This window comes from Callospermophilus lateralis, chromosome 15 (assembly GCF_048772815.1).
Source record: "Callospermophilus lateralis isolate mCalLat2 chromosome 15, mCalLat2.hap1, whole genome shotgun sequence".
In the NCBI taxonomy this organism is placed as follows: Eukaryota; Metazoa; Chordata; class Mammalia; order Rodentia; family Sciuridae; genus Callospermophilus; species Callospermophilus lateralis.
The window spans coordinates 44,905,057-44,919,578 of record NC_135319.1 but is presented as its reverse complement, the minus strand read 5'-3'; positions in this window follow the sequence as shown (position 1 = coordinate 44,919,578).

Sequence of the window (14,522 nt, the reverse complement as noted above, 5' to 3'; positions counted from 1 at the left end):
AAAAGTAAAGTGGCATTATATCAATTTTTAAATAATAAAATGATAAAGTTATAAATCCACTCTGAAACATAGAATGCATAGATTATGGGGATAGGGCAAAGGGGAATGGGACTCAGATAATTCTACCTTTCTTTTTTTTTTTTCTAGTTCTATCTCTGTCCACTTTAGAGCTAATTCTAACATTTCTTGAAATTCTGTTAATTTAAAAATACAGGACTGTGTCTAGCTATGTTTGAGCTTTGAATAGAATTTATCCTTTGATTGATTGGAGAAGAACATTCCATCTGACTGAAAGCAATCCCTTCCCTTGGTCTTACCCTGTTGGTCTTCTTATTACTGAAGTTACTTACTTATAGGAAAAGACAACTTTGGAGGCCATTCATTTAGCATATATTTAACAAGCATCAAATATGCCTGGGACTATTAAAGGAATCGAATACATGAACATATGTTACTTGCAGTTTATAGAAGGAAACAACCAAGTAAATATCTCATTTGTCAGAGGGTTATAAGTGCTAGGGAGAAAAATAAAGCAAATTAATAAGAGGAATAATTTTGCTATTTTATACAGGATGGTCAACCTTACTTGGCAATATTTGAGCAAAGATCCCAAAGGCTATAACTGAAGAAGCCAAGTTGATATCCATAGGAACATATTTGTAGACAGAACAAAATGAGCATATCCAAAGGCCCTGGGTGGGAATGTGTCTTGACAGGTTTGAGGAAAGGCTAGGACAGAGGATGGTATCAGAAATGAGGTCAAAGAATAGTCAGGTATTATATCACATAAGGTTTTACAAGTCTTAACTTCTTAAACTATTGCAATGTTTTTGGCTGTTATGGGAGGAGGGATGGGAAATTACTGAAGGACTTGGGCAGAACAATTAAATGATTTGACTTATATTTTAAAAGAATCATTGTATGTGGAAGTCCGACTGTAGAGAAAAAGGATAACTAAATCCAAAATTTCCTAGTTGATATGTACCTAGATCAAATGGGAAGGAAGAGCAGAGCTGGTTAGTTGACCAGCCATTTCTTTTGAACCTCTTCCATTAGACATGAACTGAAGCTTTTAAGTAGTTTGATTCATTATCTTTAAGGAAGGTACAGAAATTTTGAGGGAAACAAGATACAAAGTCAATGAATTCCAAAGAGATGGTGGAGTGCACTTAGGGGAAAACGTTCCAGGTGTAATGCTAAGTGTGTTACATATTTATCACTAATCTTTATATCCTATGTAATATGTATTATTATTTGCACTTTATACTCTGTTTTAACAAAACAGAGACTAAGAAAAGTTAAATAATTTGTCCATATTTACATAGCTAGTCAGAAGAAGGGCTGGGACTTTCACTCAGAGCTATCAAACTCTAGACAGAAGCTGTAATTTTGACCACTATAATGTTCTATAGACCTAGGGTATATCTCTGACCAGGCGTGGGTCAGGAAAACTGAACCAAAATATTGAAAAGTATTGGAATGTTTTAAAGAATCTCATGCTCATAGATTGTAGAACTTGATTTTATTAAAATGGCAATATTCCCCAAATTTACCTTTAAATACAATGCAATCCATACCAAAAATCTCAGCTGTTTTTTTTTTTTTTTTTGCACAAGCAACAAAAGAAAATAAGCAGGACTCCATAAAAATGTAAAATTTTCGCACTACAAAAAATATCAGTAAGACACGAAAAGATAACCCATAGAATCAGAAATAGTGATTGTGTGTCATGTACCTGTTAAGAAACTTGTTTCCAAAATATATAAAGAACACTGACAACTCAGTAATAAGAAGATAAACAACTCAATTTTAAAAATAAACAAAGGATCTGAATAGGTACTTCTCAAAGGAAGATACAAGTAAGTGACCAAAAAGCACATGAAAAAAAAATATCATCGTTAACCAACAGAGCATATAAATCAAAATCACAAGATACTATTTCATATTTACAAGGATATTTACAAACAAAAAGACAAGATATGGAGAAATTGGAACTCTCAAACACAGATGGCGAGATGGTGCAACCACTTTGGAAAACATCTCACAGTTACTCGAAAAGTTACAATACAGACTTACCATATGACCCAGCAATTTCACTCCTGGTTATATACCTAGGATAATTGAAAAGATATATCCATACAAAAACTTGTACATGAATTTTCATAGCAGCCTTATTTAAGTTCAGCAACAGACAAGTGTTCAGCAACTGATAAGTGGATAAACAAAATGTTCTTTAACATATATTGGCATTTTATTCACCAATAAAAATGAAGTATTGATATATGATGCTACAACAGAAATGAAATTGAGAACATTATGCTAAGTGAAAGGCTCCAGTCACAAAATTTACATATTGCATTTATATAAATGTTCATAAAAGGCAAATCTATAAGGCAGAAAATAGTTTAGTGATTGCCTAAGGATGGGGTCAATTATATGAAATAAGCATAGAGATATGATTACATTCATATGAAATGTTCAGGATGGGAAAATCTATGAGACAAAAAGTAGATTAGTGGTTGCCTGCGGAAGGTGGGGGACGAGGTTGGAAATAAGGGGGTGACCATTAATGGGAACAGGTTTTTAATTTTTTTCCTTTGATGGATGCAAATATTCTAAAATTGATTGTGGTACTAATTGTTTAGTTCTGTGACTCTACTAAAGAGCATTGAATTTCACACTTTAAATGGGTAAATTGCATGTTATTTCAATTATATCTCAATAAAGCTATTAAAACTCAACCCAATCATTTGTTCTATCAAACAATTATAGTGCATGGTTAATAAATATAAAATATATGTTATTAATAATCCTTATAGTGTTTTTAGGTGATGAGGTAAAATTGTGTTTTCTTGGACATGCTTAACTTCAAAGTAACAGGATTTGTGTAGTGATGTAATAAATGCACACCGAACACACTTTTAAGGGCATTGAATCTCAGTCAAGCCTTTTTTAAAAATGTTTTTTAGTTGTAGATGGACACAGTATCTTTATTTATTTTTATATGGTGCTGAGGATAGAACCCAGTGCCTCACATGTGCAAGGCAAGTGCTCTACACTGAGTCACAGCCCCAGCCTCTCCCCACTCTAGCCTTTTGGTGGTAAAGGAGAATAACAGTGTATTCATGCATTGAAATCTATCATATGCTAGGCATCATGCTAGAATTGGCAATGTGATGGTGAATAACCTATTGTCTTGGCCATCAAAAAACTAGTTATGCATGTATGTGTGTAGTGTGTGGGGTGTGTGTGTGTGTGAATGTGTGTGTACAGATGGGTACATAAATGATTGAGCATACAAATATATGAGACAATAGACAAGTTACTCAGCCTTTGACCAATACAGGAATGGACATCAGGAAGTAAGGCATGTGCTAGCAAACTTGGAGAAAAATTGTAATTTTGTTCAGTAAGCAGGCTTATAGTATAGTCAGATGGATATTGTTTTATTTTAGGTAGAACAAGAAATAGATTTTAGCAAATGAAGATGGGAAAGGGTTTACAAGAGGACTCTTCAAATATAAGCCTCTGGCAAAGAGCTTGTCCATTTGAGCCAATGATGCCCTAAACATGGGGTGATCTTTATGCTTCTCTTCAAAAGCAAAGTAGAATAGGTTTCCCTCCTAACTATCTTCTCGAACATGAAGTGATGCTTAACACACAGCAATGAATAGAGCCAAGACCAAAGGCCATAAACAGCTGGAAGTGGAGATGAAAAAAGAAAAATTAGGATAAAGTTAAAAATAATTTGAATACATGATTTTTAAAAATTTTTTTTATTATACATGGGCACAATATCTTTATTTTGTTTATTTATTTTTATGTGGTACTGAGGATTGAACCCAGTGCCTCTCATATGCGAGGCAAGCGCTCTGTCATTGAGCCACAGCCCCAGCACCGAATACATGATTTTTAAAAAATATAATGCATATTATAACAGCCATTTGATGGATGAAGAAATTTCAGCATAAAAGTTAGAGCAATTCCACAGGAACATTCTACTATCCTCTTTTTTTTTATTTTTTAAAATTCATAATTTTTTTAACTTGTAGATGGACACAATACCTTTTATTTTATTTATTTTTATGTGGTGCTGAGGATTAAACCTAGTACTTCACACATACTAGGCAAGCACCGTCATACCCCACTGAGCCATAACCCCAGCCCTCTACTATCCTCTGTTATCCTCTTAATGGTGGACCAGGACCCAAGTTCATTGAATCTATTAGTGCTCTTTTCAAACCAAGAGTTATTCTTCCAAGTCTTGCTTCACCAAATCAAGCTGAGATTTCTGGCATTCCTGCTGGGTGTTTTTGACCTCTTGACAAGTTCATTTGGGTGGAAGAATGTGAGGACTGGCCAAGCTCTACAAATCTTCTAGTCAGCCAAGTCAGATTGTTTGTTTATAAACAGAAGCACTCTCAAATGTAACTTCTTGCTTTCAGTAAAGTATTTTTAAAATTGTAAACACCTTCTATGCTTGATAGAATAGCTGTTAGATATTCCCCTGAAAACTGTAAAACTGAAAATATTGAATATTTGCAACTCAAACTACTTATATTCAAAGGATGATAAATTTCTTAGGAAAGAGACCAGAAAATGAAAGAGGAACAAATGGAGTCTGCTACAGCTGTCAGGCTATTCATCAATTTTAATACACCAACATTAATAAATAATTGCTCCTCATTCACCAATATATTTTTAGTATCTAATACAAGGCCTGGCACATTGTAGGTGCTCAGTAAATATTTGTTGAGTGAATGAAGACATGAATAATTGAAATAGTCTTCCTATTAGAACAGTTCCCTTTGGGAAAGAGATTCCTTTAGGAATTAGAATTTGTTCAAAACAAGACAACAGTTGAGTACAGAGAGTATGTTATAAAATGGCCATTAATATTGGGGCTAGGACCTGGGAGTGGTAATGAACACCTGTAGTCCCAGCTACTTGGGAGGTTGAGATTCTCAACTGACATGTAGCCTACATTTGGCTTTTAACAATTTTGGGGGTGTGTGGGGTACTGGGGATTGAACTCAGGGCACCCAGCCACTGAGCCACATCCCAAGCCCTATTTTGTATTTTATTTAGAGACAGGGTCTCACTGACTTGCTTAGCACCTGGCTGTTGCTGAGGCTGGCTTTGAACTTGTGATCCTCCTGCCTCAGTCTCCTGTGTTAATGGGATTACAGGCATGTTCCAGTGTGCCCAGCTAACAATTTGTTAAAATGTTTGCTGATTTCTTTTTTTGCTTGGCTGAAGGTCTTAATTGTGTGTCCTGTTTCTCCTTGGAACTCAGGTTACTTGGTTTTCTTGTGACCTCAGCTGTCTGTTATGATCAAAACTTTGTTATATTGTAGACTATTGGCTCCCCCTCCCCACTGTAAGGACAGAAGTAATTCTTTGCCATTTTCTACATCCTAAACAGAAGTAGAAATCACATCTAAACTAGAAAACTGAGCAATCTGGAGAGTCTTAATGGTTGGAGGAGGTGGGAAATGAACAGTATGTGGGCAACACACAGTATTTATTAAGAGTTACAAAATATAATCAATAAATAGAATTCTGCTACAATCCAGATACAAAACAGACCTAATAAATACAATATTTTTTGGTAGTGGGGACTGAACCCAGGGTATTTTACCACTGAGCTACATCCCCAGTCCTTTTTTTAAAAAAAAAATTAAGATGTTGGTGGATCTTTATTTTATTTGTTTGTTTATATGGGGTGCTAAGAATCAAACCCAGTGCCTCACACAAGCTAGATAAGCGCTCTACCACTGAGCCACAACCTGAGTCCCCCCAATCCTTTTTGTTTTTTGAGACAGGGTCTCAATAAGTGTCTTAGGGTCTTGCTGAATTGCTGAGGTTTTTCCTTGAACTTGTGATCCTCCTGTCTCACCTTCCTGAGCCCCGAAGAGTACAGGCTTGAGCCACCACACCTGACTTAAATATTATTCTTTTCCTTTTTTAAAAAATACTTTTAGTTGTAGATGGATATACTACCTTTGTTTTATTTATTATTTTTATGTGGTGTTGAGGATTGAACCCAGTGCCTCACATGTGAGGGGCAGCGCACCACCACTGAACTACTACCAGAGTCCCCTGACAATTCTGATAGTAGATTTTTGTAAAGGGTGAGTTTGACTTGGTTAAGGCAGTTCATAGGTTAAGATGGACTAGGTAATGCTGCAGTGATAAAGCTTAAATTTTAGTGGTTTAAATAATACAAGTTTATTTTTCACTCAAGGTACAGGTTCAGTATAGATTGTCAAGGCAATGGAGAGTCTGGGGCTCTGTTCATTGTAGGAACTCTCGACCCAAACAGATGAAGGCTTCATCTTGATATGAACTTCCATGGTAAACTACAATGGGAAGAGAACGTGGTGAAACAATTCTGACTCTCAAACTGGCACTTTTTTTGTTTTTTGTTTTTTGCTAAAGCGAGTTAATTAGCGACAGTTAACTTCAGAGATGGTAGAGAAGAACATATCTTCCTACCCAGGAAGAGAAAAGCCCTAGAAATATTTGGGGAATATTAATGGCTAGTACAAGGAGGTAGTCTTGCCATGCCATCCAACAACAGAAAGATATGTTCAGTAAACATATAGCTGATTCAAGTTAGCAGTTAGAGCCCAAGAAACTGTGGATTATTTTTAAGTTAGAATTACATGTAGACAGAAAGACAGAATTTAGATCAATTTCTTTTGCAATATGAAAATCTGCTTCGTATTGACAAGCTCTTGGAGTGCCTTTGAACCCTGTGAAAGCCACTGTCATTTCAAACCCAATAAGATACAAAATCAAAGTCATCATATGCTCTACAAGCTAGGTTGCTTTTCCAAATTCCTTATGTTAGTAGTTGATACCACTATTCTGACGGTTTTCCAAAGTAGAAACCTTGGCACAATTCTTATGTAACACACGTGTCTTGCTTGAAGATACAATACAAGGTCATAAAGTTTTTGATGTTAGAATTAAAGCTCTTAATGCTCCTGTCCTGCTTATTAAAAGGTTTTTCTTACTCTCTAAATTCTCTTCCTTAGATAATTCCCATGGTCTCAAGAACACTTACCTTAAAAAAAAAAAAAAAAAAAAAAAACTCTATGCCCATTAAAAAAAAAAAAAAAAAGAACACTTACCTAGTGTAAGGGAACATTCACATCTAAGAACTCTTCAGAAATATCTTCAGTCATTGTCTTTGCCATTATTTCTGTTGTGGTCACACAAGGTCTTATTGCTACTATGACAAATTACCATAAACTTGGTGGCTTGATACAAATTTATTTTCTTATAGTTCTGTAAGTCAGACTCTAATATAGATTTTCTTGGGTAAGATCTAAAGAGCTGAGAGGACTGACTTCCTTTCTTTCTGGAAGTTCTAGGGAAGAATCTATTTCCTTCACTTTTCAGTTTCTAGAGGCCACCACATTCCTTGACTCAAAGTCCACTTCCATCTTCAAAGTCAGCAAAACAGTATATAGCTGACCCTACTTCCTTTTCACATTTCTTTCCCTGACCATGGCAGGTACTCCTTTTTTGTTTTGGTGGTGGGGGGCCTGGGCAGTGTTCAGGGATCAAACCCAGGGCTTCATACATGCCAGGAAAACACTGTACCACGGAGCCACATCTTGAGCCCAGGTTCTCAGTTTTAAAGAACCTGTGTAATCAGATTGGGGCCAGCTCCCTAATTTAGGCTAATCTTCCCATTTGAAAGTTTTTAATTTAATTATGTCTTCAAAGTTCTTTTGACCTGTAAGGCAGTCTGCTCACAGGTTCTGGGTATTAGGAGGTAGATATCTTCTAGAAGTCATTATCCTGTTTACTACAGCAAGTATTCCATCCCTGGGGCTGGGGATGTGGCTCAAGTGGTAGCGCGCTCGCCTGGCATGCGTGGGCCCGGGTTTGATCCTCAGCACCACATACAAACAAAGATGTTGTGTCTGCCAAGTACTAAAAAAAATAAATGTTAAAAAATTCTCTCTCTCTCTCTCTCTCTCTTTCTTAAAAAAAAAAAAAAAAAAAGTATTCCATCCCTGGTGAGATCACATGATGTAGGAGGTCTGGCTATTCCAATGCAGTCATTTCCCACAATGTCACAATACCCGTATGTTAGTGAATAGAATGCTTTCCAATTTTAGCTATATTCTAGAATTCCTCGTTTCTTGACTTTCATGTTTTCCTAAGGTCCATCCCCACATTCAGTGACATGTTATTCATAGAAAAATCTCTATTCTCTTACATTGCATTTTCCTTTGTTAAAGGCAAATAATATGTTATGGCACTGCTTAAAATACTTCCCTGCCTTCTCATTATACTTGCTACAGTATAAAAAAAAAAAAAACCCCACATGCCCCACATGATTTAGCCTTTGCAGACCTCTCCAATCTCCTCTCATAAGAGCTTCCTCCTTCTTTCCTGCACTACAGCCACACTGAATTTCTTTCAGCTTCTCAAATGCACCAAACTTATCTTGTCCCCTGGTCCTCACATATACTATTTCCTCTCTTTATAATGTTCTTATTTACACACTCTATCAGCTTAACTCAGGCCTCAGTTTAAATGTGACTTCTTCATTGACACTTTTCTTGTGTTATCAATCTAAATTATGTCTCTTATTCTTGCCTATAACACTCTGGTTATTTTCTTATTATTTTCCATATATATATTATATGTATATAATATATTATATGTTTATAATATATATATTTATATATAATATATTATATGTATATAATATATTATATGTTTATAATATATTTATATATAATATATAAATATATTATATGTATATGATATATTATATGTTTATAATATATTTATATATAATATATATTATATGTATATAATATATATATTTACTAATGTGGCATGTTGTCAGTTTACTTAGAAGGAGTCCAAGTTCTATGACAGCAGAAGCCACATACCTAGCTTTTAGCATAGTCTAGTTCATGTAGGCAGGATGAATGAATTCCCATTGCCACAAGTGCAGGTTTTCACTCTAATAAGATAGAATTAAACCTCTTAAAACAGAGATTGTTTAATCAAAGTTTTATTTTCTACAGCTCAGTGGCCAGTGTCTTGTGTATAGTAGGTTAATGTTCCATAAATATTAATTCAATGAATCTTAATTTTCTCACCAGACCCTTCTCTTCTAATTCATATAGTATAATATTTCTAAAATGTTTCCTTTTTTTGCACTATAAGCACAATTTTTAATTTTAGAGATTCAAGGTCCTCCTTAAGGAACAGTCATGAGTTTCTTAGGCAGACTGTTCCTAAGAAAGCAAATACCTAAGAGTGTCCAAGACAGTGTGGCAAGAACATTTGAAAAATATAAATATTATAAATAATTATATGTAATATAAAGAATTATGAAAGTTCATAAAATATAAAAATTCTTAACTTAGTTTATTTAAGTGAGTTAATTAAAAATATATTGCATGCTATTGCAAAATTATAGAGGTGGGAGAAGAACACCTGAAATTTGGGACGGTTAAAATTGAGGGAAAACTGCACAAGGGGACTCACAAATCCCAGGTTTAAACCCATGCAGAGAGAGTCTGAATGAATCTCATGAAGTGGTTCATTCCTTTTCCTTTTCTTCTCTCCAAACCAGCTATCCCGGTAACACATACCCTCACATCTCTCTCTCCCACCAGGCTTTACACACATTGTGAGCATGGTTTGTTGCAAAGACCATGAAAGTAACAGGTTGCCTTGGCCTAGGAGGCATAGGTGGGGTGAAAGAGCTGCCCAGGGAGGAAGGGCCATTGTGAGAACAGTCTATGTGGATTTGTCTCCTTCCCCATACACAACCAGAACTTTAAAGCTCCTCAGTTAATGGAACTGAGCAGTAGTCCCCTGGCTGGGCTGTGACTTCCAGGAGATGGGCCACTAGTGTCTGCTTCTCAGCCCCATGGCACAGTGCCTGACTGTTATGGTTTAGATGTGGTGCCCTCCAAAAGCTCATATGTGAGACAATGCAAGAAAGTTTGGAGGAAAAATGATTGGTGGATAGCCTTAATCTCCCCCCCTCTCTCCCACCATGTTGTTCTACCTCATCTTGAGCCCTGTGGAATGGAGCCTGCTGTCTGTGGATTGAGACCTCTGAAACCGTGAGCCCTCAAATAAACTTTTCCTTCTCTACAATTGTTCTGGTCAGATCCTTAGTCACAGCAGCGAAAAAGCTGACTAAAACACGGACACACAGGATCTAAAATATTTCTTCCATCATCTTTGCCCCCTACCAAAGGAACTATTCACTGTTATCTATTTCATCAGATTTAATTTTATTCATTCTGATTATGAATTGTACATTATTTCATAATCCTTACTTCATAATTTAATACTTTACTATCTCAAATGATTTCTAATTGTTTCATATATGTGAGTGCAAGTTATTTAAAACTGCCTTCGATAACATGGAAATGTGTTCTATTTTGGTTCCCTCTGTTGGTCACACAGTTGCTCAATGTGAAAAGAAAACATTCAAAATGTAAAAGAAAAAGGTGACTTTATTTTCTACACGTATAAGTGTTATGCTTTTTGACATCAATTCTCTGCTGATCTTGTATAGTTTTTTGAGGAAGGGATTAATTGATTTTCAGAGGTGGGGAAGGGTAGACATCACCCTTAGCAGCATGATTACTTTGGTGGAAAGAATTTATTGGATGACTGGCTGACTTTTCAGAGATGAATTCACTAGAGTAAGACTGTTTTATTTAACTAACTTTAAAAAGTGTGAAGCTTGTTACTGATTGGCTGTTGTTGTTGTTGTTGTTGTTTTTAATATTTTTAGTTGTAGATGGATACAATACCTTTATTTTATTTATTTTTATGTGGTGCTGAGGATCGAACCCAGTGCCTCACACATGCTAGGCAAGCACTCTGACACTGAGTTACAGCCCCAGCCCCTTGTTTGGGGTTTTTTGTTTGTTTTGTTTTTAGTCTTGTTTGCCAAGTTGAGTTGCCATCAATCTATTATTGTGTTAGTTGTTACCATAGTTACTGAACAGTCTTTTCCTAAGACTGTTACATATATACGTGTATCAAATTTTTAATGCCTTATTCAAAAATATTTATTGATTGATGGACATGTTCAAGTTTTTCAGATGCAAGAGGAAGAGATTTATTGGCCATTTAGAGTAAGGCTAGATGAGCTCTGCTCGAATATTTGCCCATTCAAAAGGGATTCATGTTATTCTTTTCTAGTACTCTAAGTATCTCTCATTGTCATTATAACCAAGCAGGGATGATCAGGTTGAATAGTCATGTAGATTTCAATTGAAGTGTTTTTTCGGGGAGCAAATAAACAACAAATATTTTTAAAAATGCCCTCACTGCTATGGTTTGGTATGTTTTATCCCCCAAAGTCTCATGTGGCATTTTGGAACCCAATGCAACAGTATTGAGAAGTAGTGGAACTTTAGAAGGCAGGGCTTAGTGGGAGGTGACTAGGTAATTGGAGTCACCACCCTCAGAAGGGATCAATGTTGTGAGGGATTAGGTCTTCTTGAATTGGATTGGTCTCCATGAGACAGAGTTGTTGTAAAGTTGGGTTCAACTTTCTTGGCTTGCCCTCTGGCTTTGTCTCTCATCATGTGAACTCTCTGATTCTTTTGCATGTGCTCTCACCACCAGATGCCATCCACCATGTTATGATGTGGCATGAGATTTTTGCCAGATGTGGGAGCCTGATTTTGGTCTTATTCCCTTCACAACTGTGAGCTATAATAAACCACTTTCCTTATAAAGTATCCAGTCTCAGGTATTTTATTACAGCAACACCAAATGGATTAAGACAATCAAAACATCATAAAATTTAGAAGAACATAATAATTTTATTAATTAGCTGCTAGACATCTCTGTATTACTTTTCTTTCTCTACATTTTTATACCTTATACTCTTTGTCGCTTCAAATGCTAATAATTCACTAACAACTTTTATAGAGAAGATAAAAAGAAAATTTAGTTTTTTCCTTTTGTGTGGTTGGTTTAAAATATTATAATATTTGACAAAGAAACAGGTCAGAAAAGTTTAAGCTTCACAACTATTGTTGATTATGCATATAAATTTTTAGGATTGTTGTCAAATTTGGGAAAATACCCAAGGGTTGTTAAATATATGACTTAAAAGAATTCAGAATTCAGAAAACATCAGTTTTCTTTGGGTGAATGACATTCTTTAGTTTTCTGTGGATGTTCTTATTACATTCTAAAAGAAAAGAACTTCCTTTTTTGGGCTATGCATTGGTAAACATTAAATCTTTACTTTAAAGGCTTACACATCAAATAGGAAGAATTTCCAACAAATTAGCTTCAAGCTCCCTAAAATTCAACCCTGCTCTTCCCCTACTAACAACATATTTTTATTTTTTAATTTTTGAACTGTTGGGGTGGAACTCAGGGCCTCACACATGCTAGGCAAGTGCTTTACCACTGAGCCACATCCCCAGCCCACACATATTTTTTGATGCTAGCACACAGGGTACATTCAAATAATTCTAAGAGGTCTAATCCCACACCTTTGTTTTACAATCCTGGGTGGGTCAACACAATGGGTGGTAAGGAGTATTCTTGGAAGCCTGGACAGCTGGCAATATCTTAACTGCACATGAAAGAGACTGTGGGTTACAAAAATATATCCCACTAAACTCAAACCAAATGTATTCCTAATTCAACTTTAGCTTCATTTAAAAAATGTCTGCTAGCTATCCAACTCCACTAGACAAGAGGAAGTGTGGAAGAGGTGAAATCACTAAAGACTAAAGATTGTTAAAATATTTTGCTTTTAAAATTTTTACAAAAGCATATGACTATTTGAACATATTGTTAGGACTCCTTCTATGGACTTGGAAAGGGGAAGTGCAAATGAGTATCCCTGAAGCTGGAGCTTCATTAACTTCACAGTAAATCTGCTGAAGCCATTGTTTTTTTTGGCTCTTTGACCACTTCATACTTTTAAAAAATATTGAGGACTACAAGAAGTTGGTTTTTTTTTTTTTTTTTTTTTGAGACAAGGTCTCACTAATTTGCTGAGGCTGATTTTGAACTTTCAATCCTCCTGCCTCAGCCTCCTAAATCACTGTGATTATAAGTGAGTACCACTGTGCCTGGCAACAAGAAGCTTTTATGTAGATCATATCTGTCTAGGATATGATTTATTAATTCATTCAGAAACAATTAAAAAGTTGCATGTTAACTTTTTAAATAGAATACATTTTCTAAAGTAAGAAGATTGGCACTATTTTACATTTCTGCAAATCTAATGTCTGGCTTAAAAGAAGATTCTTATAGATGCTCTGTACTCAATCCTTTGCAAGAGCACAGGATCTGTATTCTCTGGAAAACCCCACTGTATTGCCATAAAAGCAAATAAATTCTTAACATGAAAAGAATTTTGACCTTGTGATACCCTGACTACTCTTTAAGAACCACTGATTAAGGCATCACCTTATCTACTTTTTTGGTTGCCTGAAGCTCCCAAGTAGGCTTTATCTATTTTGATATCTGTATACTCAACCACACCTCCTGGATATACTTTCTGGTACATATGGAAAATTTTGTGTGAACACTTTTTAATGAATAAAATGTTGTAGGGAAGTTTTTTTTTTTTTTTTCTTTTCATTGACAAGAGGAAAATCACCTTTGCTGATCCTTGATAGTAAAGCTTTCTTCTTTTAAAAATGACTAAGATCCAATGCACTATTTGGTGTCTTAGAGTACTTAGTATATATTTTTTCTTTTTCCTCCCTTTTCTTTGCATGACTGGGGATCAAACCCAGGGCCTCCTGTATACTAGGTACGTGGTCTGCCACTGAGCTACACCCCCAGACTCTAGAGGACTTACTACTTTAACAACAAATTCTAATATTTATCAAATCCTTTCTGTATGGTAGGCATGTTCTAAGTGCTTTATACCCATTTTCTCAGGCTAATCCTAGGAGACAGATAATACCGTCATTCCTATTTTGTAGTTGAGGAAAAAGATATGAGAAAGGTTAAAGCCCAACGTTACAAAGGACTAAGCAGGATTTAAAACCAGATAATCTGACTCTGGAGCTTTTAGCCTACTATCTGCTGATAAAGAATAAAGATGGGAGATAGAATGAGATTCCTATAAAATGACTATAGAGATATGAGAGGGAGGTTAAAAAGCAAAAAGGCTTTAAGCCAAGATAGTTGAGACACTAGACTGGACAAACTGTATTATTTTCCACTCCAGGATTCCTTTCTGCTATATTTTCTATGCTTCCTTGTTCCTCTTTTCATTTTAAAGATATGCCTTTGCTGGTGGCTTCGTTGCTCAGACCTGGCGCTGACCATGAAATTGAACAGGAGCGGGGAAATCCTGTGGTATCCGCGGGAACGACAGCGTGGAGACACCACTGCGCACGCGCGTTACTCCCTAGGCCTGCCCGCTTTGGCGGCGCGACCAGCCTCAGCCCCTGCTCTCCGCCTTCGACTCCACGCACCCGCCGCGGGTGGGGGCGGGAGGGAGGCTCGAGCTGGGGCGCCTGCGC